Source organism: Rhinopithecus roxellana, chromosome 1 (assembly GCF_007565055.1).
Source record: "Rhinopithecus roxellana isolate Shanxi Qingling chromosome 1, ASM756505v1, whole genome shotgun sequence".
NCBI classification, from domain to species: Eukaryota; Metazoa; Chordata; class Mammalia; order Primates; family Cercopithecidae; genus Rhinopithecus; species Rhinopithecus roxellana.
In genome coordinates, this window is record NC_044549.1 from 27,235,795 (window position 1) to 27,255,402 (window position 19,608).

The 19,608-nt window shown below is 37.1% G+C and overlaps 1 long non-coding RNA gene across 1 annotated transcript in view; it reads left to right on the plus strand.

Moving 5' to 3' along the window:
• Positions 1-17,487, plus strand: part of LOC115899563 — a 41,796-nt gene extending 24,309 nt beyond the window's left edge. Inside the window, exon 3 of the long non-coding RNA XR_004059203.1 lies at positions 17,439-17,487. This is a non-coding gene — a long non-coding RNA (uncharacterized LOC115899563). The remainder of the gene's footprint in view (positions 1-17,438) is intronic.
• The last annotated feature ends 2,121 nt before the right edge of the window (positions 17,488-19,608 follow it).

Sequence of the window (19,608 nt, forward strand, 5' to 3'; positions counted from 1 at the left end):
AGAAGCAAGGGAACCATTTTGAAATAAATCAGACCATTCAGTTCTCTTAACAAAGTCCACCCTCAGGAAAAACTATTTTTACTGGAGTTTAACCTGCTGTAACTTTATCAGAGCCAAACTGACCTGGGAGGAAGAGAAATAGTCAGCTCCATCCCACTTTAGCCATCCTGTCCCAAGGGGTGGGGAGAAGCAGACTGGGAAGCATGTATAAAGTGTAGTCCAGAGGTACAAGCTCACTAAAATAGAGATAATTAATCATAGGACTATGGAACACTTCTTCTTCTCCATACCTTACCTCTACATTATTAAAAGATTGTTTATAGCAGCCTCTTTGGCACAGTACATATGGCCAGCTTTTAAGAAAACATTACAAGATGTACTAAAAGGCCAAAACACAGTTTGAAGAGACACAGCAATCATCACAATCAGACTCAGATATGCCAGGAATGTTGGAATTACCGGACTAGAAATTTAAAACAATGATGATTAATATGCAAAGAGTCCTAATGATTAAACTAGACAGTATGTAAAAACAGATGAGCAATTTAAGCAGAGAGATGAAAATTCTAAGAGCCAAAAGGAAACACTAGAGATCAAAAATACCTTTTAGAGGCTTGTTAATAGACTGAACAAGACAAAGGAATGGTTTTCTGAGCTTGAGAATATCTCAAACAAAACTACAAAACTGAAAAGTTAAGAGAAAACGGACTTACAAAACTAGAATATTGAAGAATTGTGGGACAGCTACAAAAGATGTGACATATGAATGCAGGGATTACCAGAAGAAGAAGAAAGAGAGAAAGGAATCAAAGAAATATTTGCAACAGTAATGAATGAGCATTTCCTCAAATTAATGTCAAGCACCAAACCTCAGATGCAGAAAGTTCACAAAATACCAAGAAGGGTAAATGGCAGAAAGACTACATCTAGACATACTATTTTCAAACTATAGAAAATAAAAGATACAAATAAAAATAAATTGTAAAAGATACAAATAAAAAAAAAAAAAAAAAAGGAAGCCAGAGGAACTTTAACCAAGATAGACCACATTCCAGGTCACAAAACACACCTTAGTAAATTCTAAAGACTATAAATTATACAATGTCTGCTCTCAGACCACAGTGGAAGTAAGCTAGAAATCAGTAACAGAAAGATGGCTGGAAAATCCCAAAATACTTAGAGATTAAACAATGTAATTTTAAATAACACATAGTTCAAAGAAGAAACTATAAAAGAATTTCAAAAATATTTTTAACTAAATAAAAATGAAAGCAAACATAAAAATTTGTGGGATACAGTGAGAGCAGTGCTTACAGGAAAATTTAAACTATTAAATGTATATATTAGAAAAAAAGAAAGATCTGAAATCAGTCATCTAAGCTTCCACCTTAGCAAACTAGAAAAAGGGGTGCAAATTAAATGCAACATAAGCAGAAGAAAATAAATGATAAAAACTAGAACAGAATTTCATGAAATTATAAGCAAGAAATCAAGAGAGAAAATTAATGAAACCAAGAGCTGATTCTTTGAAAATATTAACAAATCAATAGGGCTCAGAAATGAGGCCAGGCGCAGTGGTTCATGTGCCTGTCATTCCAACACTTAGGGAGATGGAGGCAGGAGGATCACTTGAGCCCAGGAGTTCAAGACCAGCCTAGGCAATATGGTAAAAACAAAACAAACAAACAAGAAAACAGAAATGAAAAGAGGTACATCAATACACATCCCATAGACATGAAAAGTATAATCGAGGTACGGTATAGAATACTCTATGTCCACGAATTTGACAGCCTTGATGAAATTGACCAATACCTGGAAAGACACTATCTGCCAAGATTCGTATAAGAAGAAATAAGCAATCTGAATGGGTACATAAAGAGATTAAATCAATGATTAATAACCTTCCAAAATATGCATCACCAGGCCCAGATGGGTTCACTGGCAAACTCTACCAAGTGCCTTTTAAAATTTTATTTTACTTTTAATTGACAAATAATAACTGTATATATTTATGGGGTACAATATGATGTTAAGATATATCAATCATATCAATCATATCAATTGTGAAAATTGAACACTCTGATATTGACAAAGGAATAGGTGTATATATACCAATAAAACAGAATAGAGAGCCCAGCAATAGACCTACATAAATATAGCCAGCTGATCTTTTACACAGAAGTAAAGTCAATACAATGTAGAAAAAATCATCTTTTCAACAAATGATCCTGTAATAATTGGACATCTACATACAAAAAGAAAACAAATCAATCTAAATACAAACTTTACAACACACCAAAAAGTGTAAACCAAAATGAATCACAGACCTAAATGTAAAATACAAAACTACAAAACTTCTAAAAGATAACAGGATAAAATCTAGGTAACTCAGTTTTTGGTGATGACTTTTTAGATACACCAAAGGCATGACCTATGAAAGAAAAAAATTGATAAGCTAGATTTCATAAGAATCAATAATTTTTATTCTTAGAAAGAGAATAAAAAGGGAAACCACAGACTGAGAGAAAAATATTTGCAATATACATATCTGTAAAGGATTTTTATCTAAAATAAACAAAGAATTTCTAAAATTCAACAGTAAAAAATAGCCCAATTAAAAGAATAGGCTTTCATATGACAGAAATTTAGATGTGGTTAGTAGAGAGAAGGAAAGAGACATCAATATCTTCCTTTTACATCATGGGAACTCAAGAGATATTATGTCAAGTTGATGGGAAAAGGCATTGAAAAAGCTATATGTTGTTCAATTTTTAAACAGTGGAACGAGTAATACTATACAATTATCAACTTTGGGAGGAAAGGATGAGGGTAAATTAAGAGTGATGCAAGGAACCATAGCTCTGTCGTTCAAAGTGAGAAGTAAACATCTATGACTAAATTTGATAAATGAAGAAATATCTATATTAGAGTTAAAATGCTAATTATAATAAAAAATGAAGAGCCAAAATTGTTCAATCAAAATAATTGCTTCTGAACAATAGCACTAGGAAAGAGGAAGCAGGTCAGAGACTGATTTTAATAACTCTGAAAAACATTTAAAAAATAGAAAGTAAATAAAGCAAAAATTTGTTCATGAGAGTTGATTGAAATAAAACATTGGCTATAAAGTGAGAGAGCAGTGATTACTTTAAGTCAGGTGGTCTGAAAGTGACCTGACTTATGAGACCGGGGCAGCCATGAGAAAACTGGAGTCAATGTGCCCCAGGCAGAGAGCGCTCCCAGTCTTGAGTTGCTAAGTGGAAGCCAGCTTGTCATGTTGGTGGAAGAGAAAGGACAGTTTAGCAAGCCAAAGGATGCACAGGGAGGTGAGCAAGGGCCAAAGATATAGTTCCTTATAGGTTATGGGATAAAGTTTGGATCATACTTAAATTAAAATGGAAAAACACCAAGGGGTTTACAGTAATGAAGACATATGTTCTGCTTTTAATTTAAAGAGACAATACTGCCTGGTCTGTAGAAGGTAGATGGGTGGAGGTAAAAATAAAGGCAAGAAGATAGTTAGGGTGCTCCTACCACAGTTTGGAGAGAGGTAATGGTGATTAGATGAACAGTGTTTAAAGTTTGTGACATATCTTTGGAGATAAATAAGGTTTATTCATGGATTATACACGAAGTGTAAACAAAGGGGGGAAACACTGGAGACTCCATGCAGCAAGGTGATGGTGGTGATTTCAACAGCTCTGTGACAGACACAGGTGGAGATTTTTCCTTGAAGCAAAAATCCAGAGTTCTCTTTTGTGCATCTTCAGTTTGAGATGTCCATTAGAAACTCACATGTAGATCCTATATGTGGAATTTGACATATGACTTTGTAGTTGTAAAAAGGGTTCAACTGCTGAAACATATTTGATAAACATCAGAATGCAGGTAATACTTAAAGCCAGAAGAGCCTCATCTTAAAAAAAGAGTGTCTATAATAAAAATAACAAATTTTATTCTGTGGTTATGATATGCCTAACACTCACCTAAATGCTTTTTACATGCTATGTTTGGAGATCCCAAGACCACCTCTGGGTTTGATGATTTGCTAGGGCTGAAATAACTCAGTATGTAATCATCCTCATGGCTATGATTCATTAAGGAAATGTATAGAAAGCAAAATCAGCAAAGGGAAATGGCACATGGGGCATTTTCTGAGGGAAACCAGACACAGCGTTCTCTCTCAGTGGAGTGATGTAGAATATGCTTAAATCCCCCAGCAATTAGTTGGGATAACACAGGAAGAGTTGCCAACCAGGTAAGGTAGTTAGAGACTCAGAGTCCATCGTTTTTATTGGAGACTAATCACACAGGCAGCCTCCGTCCAGCACACACAAATATTCCAGAATTCCAGAAGTAAAACAGGTGATCAACACAAACCCTATTGTTTTCACAAATAGTTACGGTGAGCTACTCTAATCAGTTAGTTGTGTGGAAATACTCCCCAAATCCAAGTTCCCAGATGCCAACTCAGGGCCAAAGTTATGAGCAGGTCTATCTAAGTCAGGCCTATATCTTAGACTACTTAAGACTCCAACAAGCTTTTCTGATAGGTCTTATTATTATCTTTATTATACCAACAAGTAAACTGCGGGAGACACGCACTCATTTTATAAGGCAAAAGTTTGGAAACTAAACTAAGGTTTGGCGCTTGTGTGATTGCTCTTAGGTACTTCATAAAGGAGCTTCTCTCAATAGAGAACAGAAAATGGCAGGGGAGTAGGGTTGATGGACTGAGCCTTGGGAGTCTCAACATTTACATACCTAAGAGACTAAGGAGGACAAACCAGTGAAATATACAGAAAACTAGGAGACCATGCAGGTCTATCTCAGGACTGGCAGTGGGGTTCAGAAAATGGGCTATTTGCAATTGACATGTTGGAGAAGGTGCAGCTATTGTGGATAACAAGGTTAAGTATATGTACTCAATTTAATTTTCCAGCTTCACCTCCTACCCTGATCTAGTACCCTCTACCTCCGATCACATGGGCCACATGCTTTTCCCCTTCTTACTACACCTGACATTTGCTTACAAATACTTCTCCTGTTATCTGAAATGCTATCCCCTTACTTTCCAAATAGTAATTTCTAGCCATCTATCAAAAGCTGTCTCTAGTAGAAACTTATTTAGAAAATATTGCTGCTTCTTCCAGAGTTTATCTGCTTTCTCAAGGAAACTGTTCTCTTCATGTTTCTATTACAAATTCTCTTCTTAGTTTCCTTTCATGTGCTTACTTCTCACCATTTACCATTAGCCTGGTAGCTGCTGAAGGCAGGATCTGCACCTCGTTCTGTATAGTACTCTCAGAGGCTGGTGCAGTGTCCAGAACAGCAGGTGCCCAATAAAGGCTGTAGGGAAAAGGGAAGGGAAGGAGAAAGAGGGCAAAAGGAAGAAAAGAAGGCAGCAGGAAGGTAGGCAGAAGGCAGGAAAGAGGAGGGAAGGGGATAAAAAAGGAAGGAAGGACGAATGGACTGAGGTGGTGCTATTGAGGAGCAGTAACGTGAAAGAGAAAAGGCGTGCTGGGGTGAGTGTATGTAAACATTTTCTGTAACTCAAGGCACCCAAGGCTTTCTCAGATTGGAAAACTTTAAATACTAGAGATGTACAGATTGAATTTGTATTCACCTAGCTGGTTGCTGCAATTTGAAAACTTGCCCATCTGAAATTCATGCTGAAATTTAATCCTCAATGTAACAGTATTAAGAGGTGGAGCCTTTAATAGGTGACTGGGCCCTGAGGACTCCACTCTCATAAACAGATTGATCTATTCATAGGTTAATGGATTAATGAGTTATCTTGGGAGTGGCCTGGTTAAGAGTGGGTGTGTTATGAAAGCCAGTTTGGCTCTCGGTGTGCCTCTCTTGCCCTGTGATGCCTTCCGCCTTGTCATGATGCAGCAGGAGACCCTCACCAGAAGCCAACCTGCTGTAGACTCTCAACCTGGGACTTCCCGGTCTCCAGAACACTAAGGAATACATTTCTTTTCTTTATAAAATACCCAGTCCCAGGTATTCTGTTACAGCAACATAAAATAAATTAATACAGTGGTGTTATACAAACAAATCTATAAGTGTTACTTTTCATTTATATACAAGCACCTGGGAGCTATAGATTGAAGTCTCCTAGGCACTGTTTTCCTTCCACTGGACTGGAATCCCTCTTGGACTAGTTATAATGCAAAATCTCCTTAGAAGAGAGTGAGAGGAACATTGTAAAGAAACAGTACATTCTTACCTAGTGCAAATGAATTTATCAGGTCTTTTTACAGGGACGCCCCACCCCCCTTTTTTAAACCTGGAGTTGAAGGAGAAAATATGAGGATATTGGGAATCTAAAAATAGATAGCCAGAAAAAAAAGAAGAAATTATCCACAACCAGGAGGCTAAGAGATTAGAGAAATTAAATTGTGTACTTTACAATTTTACCTAGAACTGGTTCAGATTGAAACATCCCATCTTCCGAAATACAACCAAAAAATCCCTATGTAGAGAATCCAAAGATGACATGGATTCTGTTTCCAAAGAGGTTTAGAAATTGGTAGAGAAAATTCCAGTTATATATTATAGCTAACCACACTGAACAGGGAAATGTAGTATAAAACTGATCAGCCTCAAAATTCTCATTTGAAACCTCGTGTAACTCTGGGTGAGTACTAGGGTCTGTCCAGAAAACATGAACTATTAGGACTGGGAAGGAAGGTACTCTTCTATTTTACCTGTATAGTGTGTGTATTAATCAGGGTTCTCTAGAAGGACAGAACTAATAGGATATATATATCCTAACTAATAGTATATATATCCTAAGAGTGTGTGTGTGTGTGTATATATATATATATATATATATATGAGTTTATTGAGTATTAACTCACAGAATCACAAGGTTCCACAGCAGGTTGTCTGCAAGCTGAAGAGTAAGGAGAGCCAGTCTGAGTCCCAAAACTGAAGAACTTGGAGTCCAATGTTCGAAGGCAGGAAGCATCCAGCACGGGAGAAAGATGTAGGATGGGAGGCTAGGCCAGTCTAGTCTTTTCATGTTTTGCTGCCTGCTTTATATTCTAGCTGCTGCACTGGCAGCTGTTTAGATGGTGCCCACCCAGATTAAGAGTTGGTCTGCCTTTCCCAGCCCACTGACGCAAATGTTATTATCCTTTGGCAACACCTTCACAGACACACCCAGGATCAATACTTTGTATCCTTCAATCCAATCAAGTTGACAGTATTAACCTTCACAGTGTGGTATGTATTAAGGAATCTTTCTCAGATAGGGCTAAATTTGATGATGTGGAAAGTTGGCAGGGCTACCTAACCTTAGCTTCACAGTTCTCCCATGCTCAGATGTTTCCTTCCTTCCCTACAAACTACAGCCTCCTCTGAGAATGCCTGACTGTACCAATCAGGTAATCGCTGTCTCCCATTTTCTGTTTTCTGGTTTTAAATATAGCTTAATACATAGGAGGTGGGGGGCATTTCTGAACAATCATGGGTCTTGGGTGGTGCCCAGTTCTTGAAACTTTTTCTTGCTTAAATTAACTTTGTTAAATTCAACCAGTCTTAGGAATTATTTTTTCTTCTTCAAACTGAGCACAATAAATCAACTCTATATGTTTTTATTACTCCTTTTTTAGACATTCCATTTTTATTGTGAATAAATTGATTTCTACCTAACTGGATTTCCATTAAAGAAAATAGGAGAGAGGGAGAGAAAGAAACAAAAAACATTGCATCCTATATGATTCTTTTTAAAATGAGTAGAGACTTAATAGATGGGAAAAAATGTATTCAGAGAAATTAACAGCATTTTAACTGCAAGGACCTGGCAGGTATTGTGAGGGAGTGAAAGGATACTTAACAGCTTCTGCCCTCTCTGAGCTACTACATCATGATTCTAACACTGTAGGTGTTTGTATTTCACAGCGTCTTTAAACAAGAACAAAATATGCAGTTGCAGAAGATTGTAACAACATTCTGTAAAGGGATCCACACCAAGTGTTATTTCTTCAAGATGATCCCCACTGTAAACCATTTGCAATTGCATTTCTTGTCAGAACTCTCCACTCCTCAACATTGAGGTCAGCTTCCTGAGGCTTCTCCCAACCACCATTTGCAGTGTATCCTCCGACATTTGCCCTGGCACTCTCTGATTTCCTCTTTTATTTTCCTTAGAGTATTTGTCGCTATCTAGATCATTTTATTCATTCATTCATTCATTCATTCATTCATTCACGTCCTTGTTTATTATAGAATGTCAGCTCTCTGAGGTTAGGGCTTTCTCAGTCTATCATAACATTTTCTCGTACTTTGGAAGTGCAGAAAAGTAATTTATGTGAAAGCCAGAATGAAGTTTTGACCACTTACAGTGAATTCTGACGCTTCCTCCTGTAATTCCTCAGTAAGAAACTGCTTATGAGCCTTAATCAATTTCCTAAGGACAGTTTGTCAAATCAGAGCCATCTTCTGTGTGGAGTACTTCCTACTGCTCCCACTATTCTAGTAGGTTCTGAATGCCTTTTTTGTGCCCTAGGGCCCTAATCACTCTAAAGTGATATTTTATTATGTTTATTAAGTGCTTTTTAAGTCTGAAAATGGTAGAGTTATATTACAACTCAGTTTCTCTAATGAAGAAACTTGCCTGCTTTATCTGCATGCTTCCTCAATGAGAGTAGCTTAAGCATCTTCTGGGGAAAAAAGTCTTTGTTTTCAGTCACACTGAAATTTAATGCTTGCTAAGCAGTTTATCTGTTTTGTAGCAATAGCTTAGGATGTTACTGGTTAATCATTTTGTGTTCAACATCATGTTCATTACACATGCCTGTGAAAAAAATACCTGACTCGTATCTTACAAGCTGTTAGCTCCTGGACTGACCTTCCCCCGAGACTTGTGTTCCCGCCACCCACTGTTGACCTGTAAAGTGTTTAAATTTTAGGTCTTTTTCAACCTTTGAAAATAGGGAGCTTGCACATAATATCCAACATAACAAGCTTCTCTTAAAAATCTAAAGTTCTGGTCGGGCGCCATGGCTCACACTTGTAATCCCAGCACTTTGGGAGGCCGAGGCAGGAGGATCATGAGGTCAGGAGATCGAGACCATCCTGGATAACACGGTGAAACCCCGTCTCTACTAAAAATACAAAACATTAGTGGGGCGTGGTGGCGGGCGCCTGTAATCCCAGCTACTCAGGAGGCTGAGGCAGGAGAGTGGCTTGAACCCGGGAGGCGGAGCTTGCAGTGAGCCGAGATGGCGCCACTGCACTCCAGCCTGGGTGACAGAGCAAGACTCTGTCTCAAAAAAAAAAAAAAAAAAAAAACAAAGTTCTGGGGAAAATAGGCCTACGTTCCTACATGTTAATGATCTGCTTGGTAGTAACTGCTCACTTTGGGTGGTCATGAAGACCCCAGTAGGCCAACTTCTCAACCCTTGGTGTTGCTCCTCCCCAAATGAAACCGAGGATCAGTTCCTTTCATCATCATATGTCTGTGTTCTTCCAGTTATTTTGACTCCTTGAGCTCTGGGGGATCTCAATTTGGGGTCATGTCCTAAAAAACTTAGTAAAGCTAACATAATTTTATATTTCACTTAAAAAGCCAACTATAACTTAACAAATACTAGTAATACATTTGTTGTATTATTCATAAACACGCCATTTATTAAAAAAAATTGTGAGATAGACTGGCCTCTGCAGAAGACCACCTCTGCAGGGGAAAATATTACTTACATAGGCATAGGTATAGTTTTGCTGAAAAAACAAAATCAGGGTTATATTGAATAAAGGCATAGCTTCACTCGTAAGAGTTAAAGCAGTAGCATGTTTTCTCCCAAAATATTCAAATCATAGCCTGTTGAAGAAGACAGAGCTTGTTTTGAATCCTTACTTTCCTTTTTGAGACTTTGACAAGTCACTCAAACTCTATGAATATCAGATCTTTCATTTGTGGGTTAGTAACACATACATGCACTTCCATGAGAGCCAAGAAGGAAAAATGCTAATATATATAAGTGCTTAGTCATGTATCTAGCCAAAATCCAGAGGGTTCTTGATTCGTAATGATTTGGCTTAATTTTTCAAATTTATGTTGGATATATTGGACATAACCCCATGGTAAATCACGAGACATCTGGACTTGTGATGGTTCCACATAAGATTTTTAAACTTCGTAATGGCTTTATCAGGGTAGTAAACACATTTCTAACTTATGATATGTTTAACTTATGATAAGTTTATCAGGCCGTAGCCCCTCATTAGTAGAGGAGCATCTGTGGTCTGTCCTCTGTATTTTAGTCTTCACCATACCCCCATTTTCTTAATGTCATCCTATTTAGAAAACATCCAAGCTGATGCCAAGATAAAAAGCAAATTTTAAAAAGCCAATTTTATGTATTTAAACTTTCTTTTTGTCTAAAGACAAGGTAATATTGAAACTGGTCCAACTGTCCCATAGAACTGATGTTTATTGTTTTTTGTTTGTTTGTTTTTTGTTTGGTTTGGTTTGGTTTTTTGGATAAACATAGAAATTAACCCCTCTGGTCCAAAAGCTTGAAATTTATATTTTTCTTACCTGAGCTCTTTCCTCAGGAAAACAACCCTCAGGCCCCCCAGATAGTATCTAAGAAACTGAAATTCACCAGACTACATCCAGACAATGAGATGCCAGACCTATGTGATTCCTGTTTACCAACTCCTCTTCCTTATCCCTCCCTAATGCCTCTCTTCCCACAGGTAAACTATACCTCTTCATCCCTGCTGTATAAACCTCTAGTTTTAGTCAGTTGAGGAGATGGATTTAAGAATCATGCCTCATTTCCTTGGCTGCAACACCTGAATAAAGCTCTCTTCCCTGGCTCAGTGATTGACTTCCTGTGCTGCAGGCAGCAGGACCTAGACCGAGCTCCTGGCATTCAGGTAACAATATCAGTACTGAAATACAAATACATACAGTCATTCATACCAAATATGTACCAAATACATACTAAGGTGAAATACTGTTTATGGTTCTCATATTGCTGGATTTCATGAAACATTTTTGAAAGATTAAACATAATTTTTTTTCTTTTCTTTCTGAGCAAGAACATTCACACACAGTAAAACAAAAAGGTTGTCATTTATTATCAACATTTTATATAAGAAATTATATTTTAATAACCCCTCAAAAGGTAAAAAAGACCCCATCTGAAAATGAGACAGCTTTTTAAGTTCAATCAATTTAACCTAGTGACAAACTTTCCAGATGGTTCTAATTATTATTTTTCTATGACTGTAAAAACATTGTTAGAACTTAGAGCCAGACAGTAGATCAGTGTTGGAGAACCGTTTGTGCAGGCTACACTTGAAGTTCTTGTTTCAATAGCCAACCCTACTGACATATTAATTTATATTTGGAAAAATTAACTTGACCTAATTAGATGATTATGTTCCTCAAACAATCACACAGTCCTTCACCACTGAGATCAATGAATGTTCATAAATTTCTGTGCTTAAAACTAAAACCAGCCCAAATGCCCATCAATCAAATGGGTAAAGAAAATTATATATATATATATATATATATATATATATATATATATGTGTGTGTGTGTGTGTGTGTGTGTGTGTGTGTGTGTGTGTGGTGTGTGGTGTGTATGTGTGTTTCCTTAAGCCAAGGAAATGAGACATCATTCTTAAATCCATCTCCTCAACTGACTAAAATTAGAGGTTTATACAGTGGGGAAGAAATGTTTAAGTATACACACACACATACACACACACCATGGATTACTACTCAGACATAAAAGGAGCAAAATTATGTCTTTTGCAGCAATTTGGATAGAGTTAGTGACCATTATTCAAATGAAGTAACTCAGAAATGGAGAACCAAATACCGTATGTTTTTACTTAGAAGTGCAAGGTAAGCTATGGGGATGCAGACATATACACAGTGATATAATGAACTTTGGCAACATGAGGTGGACGGATGAGAAGCAAGTAAGGGATAAAAGACTACGTATTAGGTACAGTGTACACTGCTCAAGTGACAGTGCACGAAAATCTCAGAATTCACCACTGAACAACTCATCCATGTAACCTAAAACCACTTGTACCCCAAAAACTATTGACATTAAAAAAAAATATTCTGTGCTTGATGAGTTGGATGGGGGAAGGAAAGAGATATGGTATGTCTTCCCTCCCAGGTCCTTTCCGGGTTATCCTCATGGGTTATCTTGGGAATGAGGCTTTAGGAAAACATTTTTAAAAAGGGGGCATGATCCGCTGACTTTTGTTTTTTTAAATGCCTTTCTTTTTTTAATTGCTTAGAATAAAATTATAGCTGTGGAGCATACATTATAAGATGCTGAGTCAAAGGCCCCTAAAATCACAAATCCTTAGCCCTGACGTGCTTGAGATGCTAAACCAGTACTAGTCATTGCCTATGCTAGGTTTGCTTATAATGTGAGAAACATATATCCTTTTATGCTAATGCTGTTGTAGTCAGATCTCCTCCTTGCAGCCAAACTCAATCCGTAACTCGCACAAATATAATAAATATAAAAAGGAAGAGATATAATTTCCTCAGTAGCAAAATATTTAAAAAACAGTAATGGGAAGAGTACATTACTTCGCATCTTAAAGATTGACGGATAATTACATTTGTGTCATAGGTCAGTTTGTTTTGTGAGGCATTTAAAAGTACAGTCTGGATGAGCTCATTATTTGTCATTTCATATATAAAGTTAGACAAAATGGCATGCTTTACATGGGCTATGAGTTGAATTGTGTCTCCTACCAAAAGACATATTGAAGTCCTAACCTCTGTTACCTGAAAATGTGACCTTATTTGGAACTAGGATCCTTTCAGAGGTAATTGATTAAATTAAGAAAAGGTCATTCTGGACTAGGATAGATCCTTAATGCAATAGGACTGATATCCTTATAAGAAAAGAAAAAAGAGACTCACAGGAAGAATACCATGTGACAACTGAGGTAGAGAGGAAGTGCTGCAGCTGCAAAAGCCACGGAATGCCAAAGATCAATGGACACCATGAGAAGCCAGTAAGGGGCAAGGCAGGATTCCATGCAGAGCCTCAGGGGAAGTGCAGGTCTGCTGACGGCTTGCTTTTGGAGTAGACTCCAGAACTGTAAAAGAATAAATTTCTGTTGTATTAGGCCACCAGTTTGTGGTACTATGTTAGAGAAACCCTAGAAAATAAATACAACACAAAAACCAAAATATTTATATCCTAAAATGTATTTTAAGAGTTGCAATTAAGAGACCATCCTGGCGAACATGGTGAAACCCCGTCTCTACTAAAAAAATACAAAAAACTAGCCGGGTGAGGTGGCGGCGCCTGTAGTCCCAGCTACCTGGGAGGCTGAGGCAGGAGAATGGCGTGAACCCGGGAGGCGGAGCTTGCAGTGAGCTGAGATCCGGCCACTGCACTCCAGCCTGGGTGACAGAGAGAGACTCCGTCTCAAAAAAAAAAAAAAGAGTTGCAATTAAGAATATTATGAGTCTAATTTGAATAACTTTTCTGGTTATAGATTTTCTGATTTTTGTCTTACATGATGCAGAGACACTAAAAGAAAAAAATAAAAACTGCCTACAATCTCAATATCCACAAAAGTCACTAACATTTTACAGTATTTGCTTTCAAATTTTTGTGTACAAAATTTGTATATGATAATTTTATGAATGTGTATATGACTGCCCATTTGTGTATTATGTGTGTGAAAGAAAGAGAAAGACATTGTGTAAATAATGTATTACATTCCTCTCTCACTCTTTTGTCCCTTTCTCTTATAAATATTCAGAGAGCACTCTGAATGCCCAGGCACTCTCCTGGGTACCGGGAATACAGTGGTGAATATATCAGGCAACATGTATTGTTTTGGTATGTTTTGCAATTTGATTTTTATATAAAAGACACAGGCTGGCATTTCCAAAACAGTGTTAAAAGAGAGTGGCACAGGTTGTTATGGGAGAACATCCACTGGTACCAAGTCCCCATAGGAAAATTTGAGAAATATTTTTGGGAGGAAATCAAGCCTCAGCTGATGTCAGATGGATGAGCAGTAGTTGGCCAGGGAGAAATAAGGAAAAGTGTTCCAAGCAGATGGAGAAGCTTAGACAAAGACTTGTGGGCAGCAGAGAACAGCACATATTTGAGGAACATAAAGAAGCTCAGGATTTCCAGAATATGAGTAGAAGGGGGAAGCAATGGGAAGAAATGAGGTATTCCAGGGCCAGGCCACACAAGGTCTTCTCAACGTTATTTTAAAGTTGGATTATCTTAATACTGAGAGATAGGAAAAAGTTCATATAGATGAAATTAAATGATCAGATTTGCATTTTAGGGAGATCTGTTGGATAACCTGGGGAGTTACTGAAAAAGAGGAAGGCAGCCAGGAGCAGTGGCTCATGCCTGCAATCCCCACACGCTAGGAAGCCGAAGCAGGCAGATAACGAGGTCAGGAGATCGAGACCATCCTGGGTAACACGGTGTAAACCCGTCTCTACTGAAACTACAAAAAATTAGCTGGGCATGGTGGCGGGTGCCTGTAGTCCCAGCTACTTGGGAGGCTGAGGCAGGAGAATGGCATGAACCCGGGAGGTGGAGCTTGCAGTGAGCCGAGATCATGCCACTGCACTCTAGCCTGGGCTACAGAGGGAGACTCCATCTCAAAAAAGAAAAAAAGAAAAAGAGGAAGGCAGCTGACATGGCCTGTGGGAAAGATGATAGCATCCTTAAATGGGTCATCAATAGGAGAAAAAAGAAACCAGTTGACATTGGCATAACAAACTTATTAGGTAAATAAAAACACAGCGAGGGCAAGAGAATGATGAGGGTTAATCCCAGATTCCTGACCTGGCCTATTTCTTTTTTTTTTTTTTTCTTTCTTGAGACGGAGTCTCACTCTGTGGCCCAGGCTAGATGCAGTGGCGCATTCTTGGCCCACTGCAACCTCCGTCTCCTGGGTTCAAGCAATTCTCCTGCCTCGGCCTCCCGAGTAGCTGGGACTACAGGTGCCTACCACCACGTCCAGCTAAGTTTTGTATTTTTAGTAGAGATGGGGTTTCATCATGTTGGCCACGCTGGTCTCGAACTCCTGACCTTGTGATCTGCCCACCTTGGCCTCCCAAAGTGCTGGGATTACAGGTGTGAGCTACCACTGGCCTGGCCTACTTCTTGATAAGTCATGAGAAGGCACAGAAGACACAGGAAGAAGAGAAAGTTTAGGGTGAGTGAGACAACAGAAATAATGAACATTTGACATTTTGAATTTGAAGTGACTTCCAGGCATCTACATGGGTAGACACTTAGAGAATGTGGTCTAACCCACAGTAAAGAATTTTGAGCCAGAGATGTGCACTTTGGACTTGTCAGTAGTATTTGACAGTGTTGAGGCTTTGAGACTAGACAAGAGTATACACTGAGAATATTGGGACTGAAAAGAAAATGATTGACTCAATTTGGAGGAGCACCTGGATTTCGAGGGTGGGCAGAGTAAGTGAACTTACACCAGGAACAGCAAAGCAGAAACCAGAACAGAGAAGGAATCAGGAGTCTTTGACATTATAGAAGTCAAGTGGAGACTGCATGTCATGGCGGCTGTAATCACATGGTTATAATGATTCAAACAATTTAGTTCTGAAATAAGACTTGGAAGATCAATGGAAATTGCAGTGAGCCTAGAAATATATAAATATATAAGGGAATGTACTTTATGATAAAAGCAACCATTTAAATTGGTGGCAGAGAAGCTGGATTATTTATAATAGTAAATGCTATTGGGTCAAGTAACTAGTTGTATGGGAATATGTATATAGGACATAATTTTTCTTCTTTTCTTTTACTAAAATTTCCAGATGCACCAGAAATGTACATAATTACAAAGTTAGGTGTAAAAGTACTTTAGAGTCATACTAGTGAATTTTTTAAACAGTGTTGGGATGGGGAAAGCCATTTTACGTATGACATGAAGGCCAGGAACCATAAAGAAAAAGATGCATACATATAGGTAAATACAAACTTAAAATGTATCTATAGAAAGAAAAATGACACAAAATGCAGATGAACGAAATATGAAGGAAACCTTGCAATATATTTGGAAAAGGACTACTATCACTCCTGCACATGAGGCTTTAAAGAGCTGGTAATAGTAGTGTTTGCCATTATTATTATTTATTATTTTCATTTTCTTTCCAATACAACTTAAAGTCCCTTGTCATCATTTTAACACATCTCTCACACTCAGAAGCATCTTCAGCACATTTGCTTTTTCCTGTCCCACATTCTTGAACTTTTGAATAAATATAATAGACTGTATTTCAAAAGCATTTTATAAACCAATGTACATATTTTTAAAGCCCTCAGAAACTACATTTCAATATTCTGTCTATGTAATTCAAACCATGCCTGAGTGAAGAATTTTCTTACTCTGAATCACATAGTAAGATAAAGATGGGATTTTCTAACATGCCACATTTTATGGATAGACACCAAGATCAGTTAGTTTGAATTATTCCTCCACATGAATCATTCTTGGGAGTAACTTAGGCACTTAGAGTGAATAAACTTTGGTTCTGAAAGAGTTAATACAACTTCTTAACTTTCCCACCATTGTTTTCATATATTACTGGAATTAGACATCATATATAATATTTATTCATTCATTTTAAAAAGTCTCTCTCTTACAAAAGGAACTAGTGTAATTCAAGAAACCATTTTAAACTAATATATATTTCATGATTTCAAGTTTATTGAGTACTTAAAAATATTGTACTGTTTGAATCTCACAACAATCTTTTGAGTAATAAGAATATAATTTTGTAAGATCTCCATTTTACACATGAAGCTGGTAAGGTTAATATAAATGATATAAATTGCCAAAGAAAATTCAGCAAGAAAAATGTCAAGCCTAGCACGGTAGCCTGTTTCATTATTATTATTCTATTTATGTTTAATTATTTATAATATATTTTTTGATTCCATGGTTGTTTTTACCTTTGTCCTTACAAGAGAAAGAAGCAAAGAGAGTGAAGCTACATTATTGGTCACAAGATATTGTATCAGAAGACAGAGTCTAATAGCATTAGAGAGTCATTGCTTTCTAATCATAAAATACAATTCGCATAGAATCTTTAATTTAAAAACATATTGATTATATTTATTAAGATCATAGTTGCTTTTAACAAATATTACCAATCCAAAATTGAGGAAATTTTGAAGGACTGTTTCACAGTGATCAGAGGTATACTTGGAAGATCTAATTCCTGCTGCTAAGAAGGTAACCTGCTCATCCTCTTTTCCAGCCCATAGTTTCCTAACACATTCTAAGCATTGTTAATGATTTTTTTCTCAGACGTGACCATGTTGGCCTCTTTGACTGTAGAAATCACAGAGGAAATTCATTACACTTTTAGGAACTTGTTTTTTTCTTTACATTTCTTTTTTTTTTTTTTTAAGAAAAACTACCAACCATGGTGTAGGTCATGCTGATGGAACTTTGTCCCCTCCCTGAAGAAGCTCACAGTGGAATGAAAGCCATCAGGCGGGTCAAACAACAAGGATGGTAAATGCATGTATACATCAAAGAATGCATTACTAAAACAAATAGCACTAAGCAATCTCTTATAAATCCTCCCGAACCTAGCAGTGTTCAAAGTTCAATTATTACTGTGGGCAAGACATCCATGCTAAAGTGAATCTAGAATTTCACCTATTTTCTTCCTTACTCGTTTCATAATTTCCACTCTATATTTTAATTTATTCTCTTTTCCCCTTAGCAGAAACGTATATATTAAACTACTAGATAGATAACTGGTTAAAGTAGAATTGTAGCCTTTTTTTCACAACACGTAATTTTGGGTAAATTCAAACCAATGCAACAGCAATTTTAGAAAAAAGCCACAACGGACACCATACCTACCCACGATAGATAGTTATTCTCTATTTGCCTGAGAACATGTGTTTGTTATAATCACTTAGTGACAAGAACAACAAATGAGTCTCCCAAGGCTGCCAAGCCTAGAGCTGTCAGCGAGATCTACAAAAACAGAGTCCCCATATTTGTGGCTTTCTGACTGATGGCCACGTTTTCAACACTTCTGGTGATCAGTTGGGTTCAGTGTCACCTACTACGTGGTTTGTAGTTTAAATTCCCAGTAATTAGAGCCTAATATTACTCCTTAAACATTTCTCATTCTCCTTTTTAACTTGTTTATCTACCTGTTCTTGAAAATAGCTTTTCTTCCTAAAATAACCTTCTTAACTTCACTTGAAATAAAGGTTGAGTAGTAATGAATTAGTCAGGGCTGTTTATTCACCTTCACAGCTCACTGAAGGTCTCTGGTAACAGAGCTAATAGCGAAATATAAGTAGGGGACGGTGAATGTGTGTGCATGCCTGTATTTGTTTTTTAGCTACTTTTTTTTTTTTTTTTTTTGCTGGTGCAGAACAAGTACAACATGAATCAGGAAAAAAAAAAAGGAAATCACAAAGACTTTGAGAAGATAATATGTTGCGGCTGATGAGACATAAAAATCTGACCTACCAAGCCACTGACAGTCTATCTCCTTTCTCCTCTGAAGCATTGCTGTGCAAAGTGTCAGGGCAGTGACTGAAGTAGAGAAGCAGCAACTTGTTCTCCCTTCATATTAATTTTATCTTCCTAAAACTTAACCACTTATCTTCTAAACTATTTTGTCACTCAATTCTCCTCCAACACACACCAATGCTCTAAAGCTACGTTATCCTCAGAAGCCCTTTCCCTTGTGTCAGGCCCAGTTTTGCCTTGATGAACATTTTTAAGAATGGCAACCAATGGTTATATAATAATCTTCCCAACTCAGAATTCAACCAAAAATTTCAGGGTGCTTTTCTCTGAAAAATAAACGATGTAAATGTAAAGATACATCTAATTTGGGCTGTGATGAACAATATGACTGGTCGATTAGATTAGCAAACTATATATACCATGATCATTTATCTTATACAAAACAAACTGTATGTATGTATATGTGTGTGTATGTGTGTGTGTGTGTGTGTGTGTGCATACTCTGAAATAACATACACAAACACTAATGAAGGTTAGCTGTCCAATGGAGTGGGAGCATGTAACCAATAATTTTTTTGACAATATAATGAATTCTATATTGTGCTTCAACTCATATATTTTGTATGAATAGTGTTTGAAAAGAAGCATAGGTTAGTTAAGTAATTTTTTTACTAAAAAAAGAAATTTAAGAATACGGAATTACATAACCCAAGTTGAATGTATTAGTAATCAAAGAGGAAGGCGCATAATTTTTTTTCAGTTTATCTGACCAGAATTCCTGCCCCACAGACTTGCTAAAGGCAAAATTTCCAAATGGAAACTGCTTTTCAGAAAGAATGACAAGGATTAAAGTTTAGCATAGAAATGTTTTTATCAATTCTAATGACACAATAATAGTTAACAAAGCATATTGCTTCCATCTAATACACAGTAAACCTCTAAGTGAAAGTAAAAAAAGACTGTCAGGTATTAAAAAAATGTAGAAAAAAGAAGTAAAGGTCTTTTAGAATTTTCAGGAATTCAGAGATCTGAGGCCTCTGTGCACAATACATTTGCTATTAGAGATATGAGGCCTCTGTG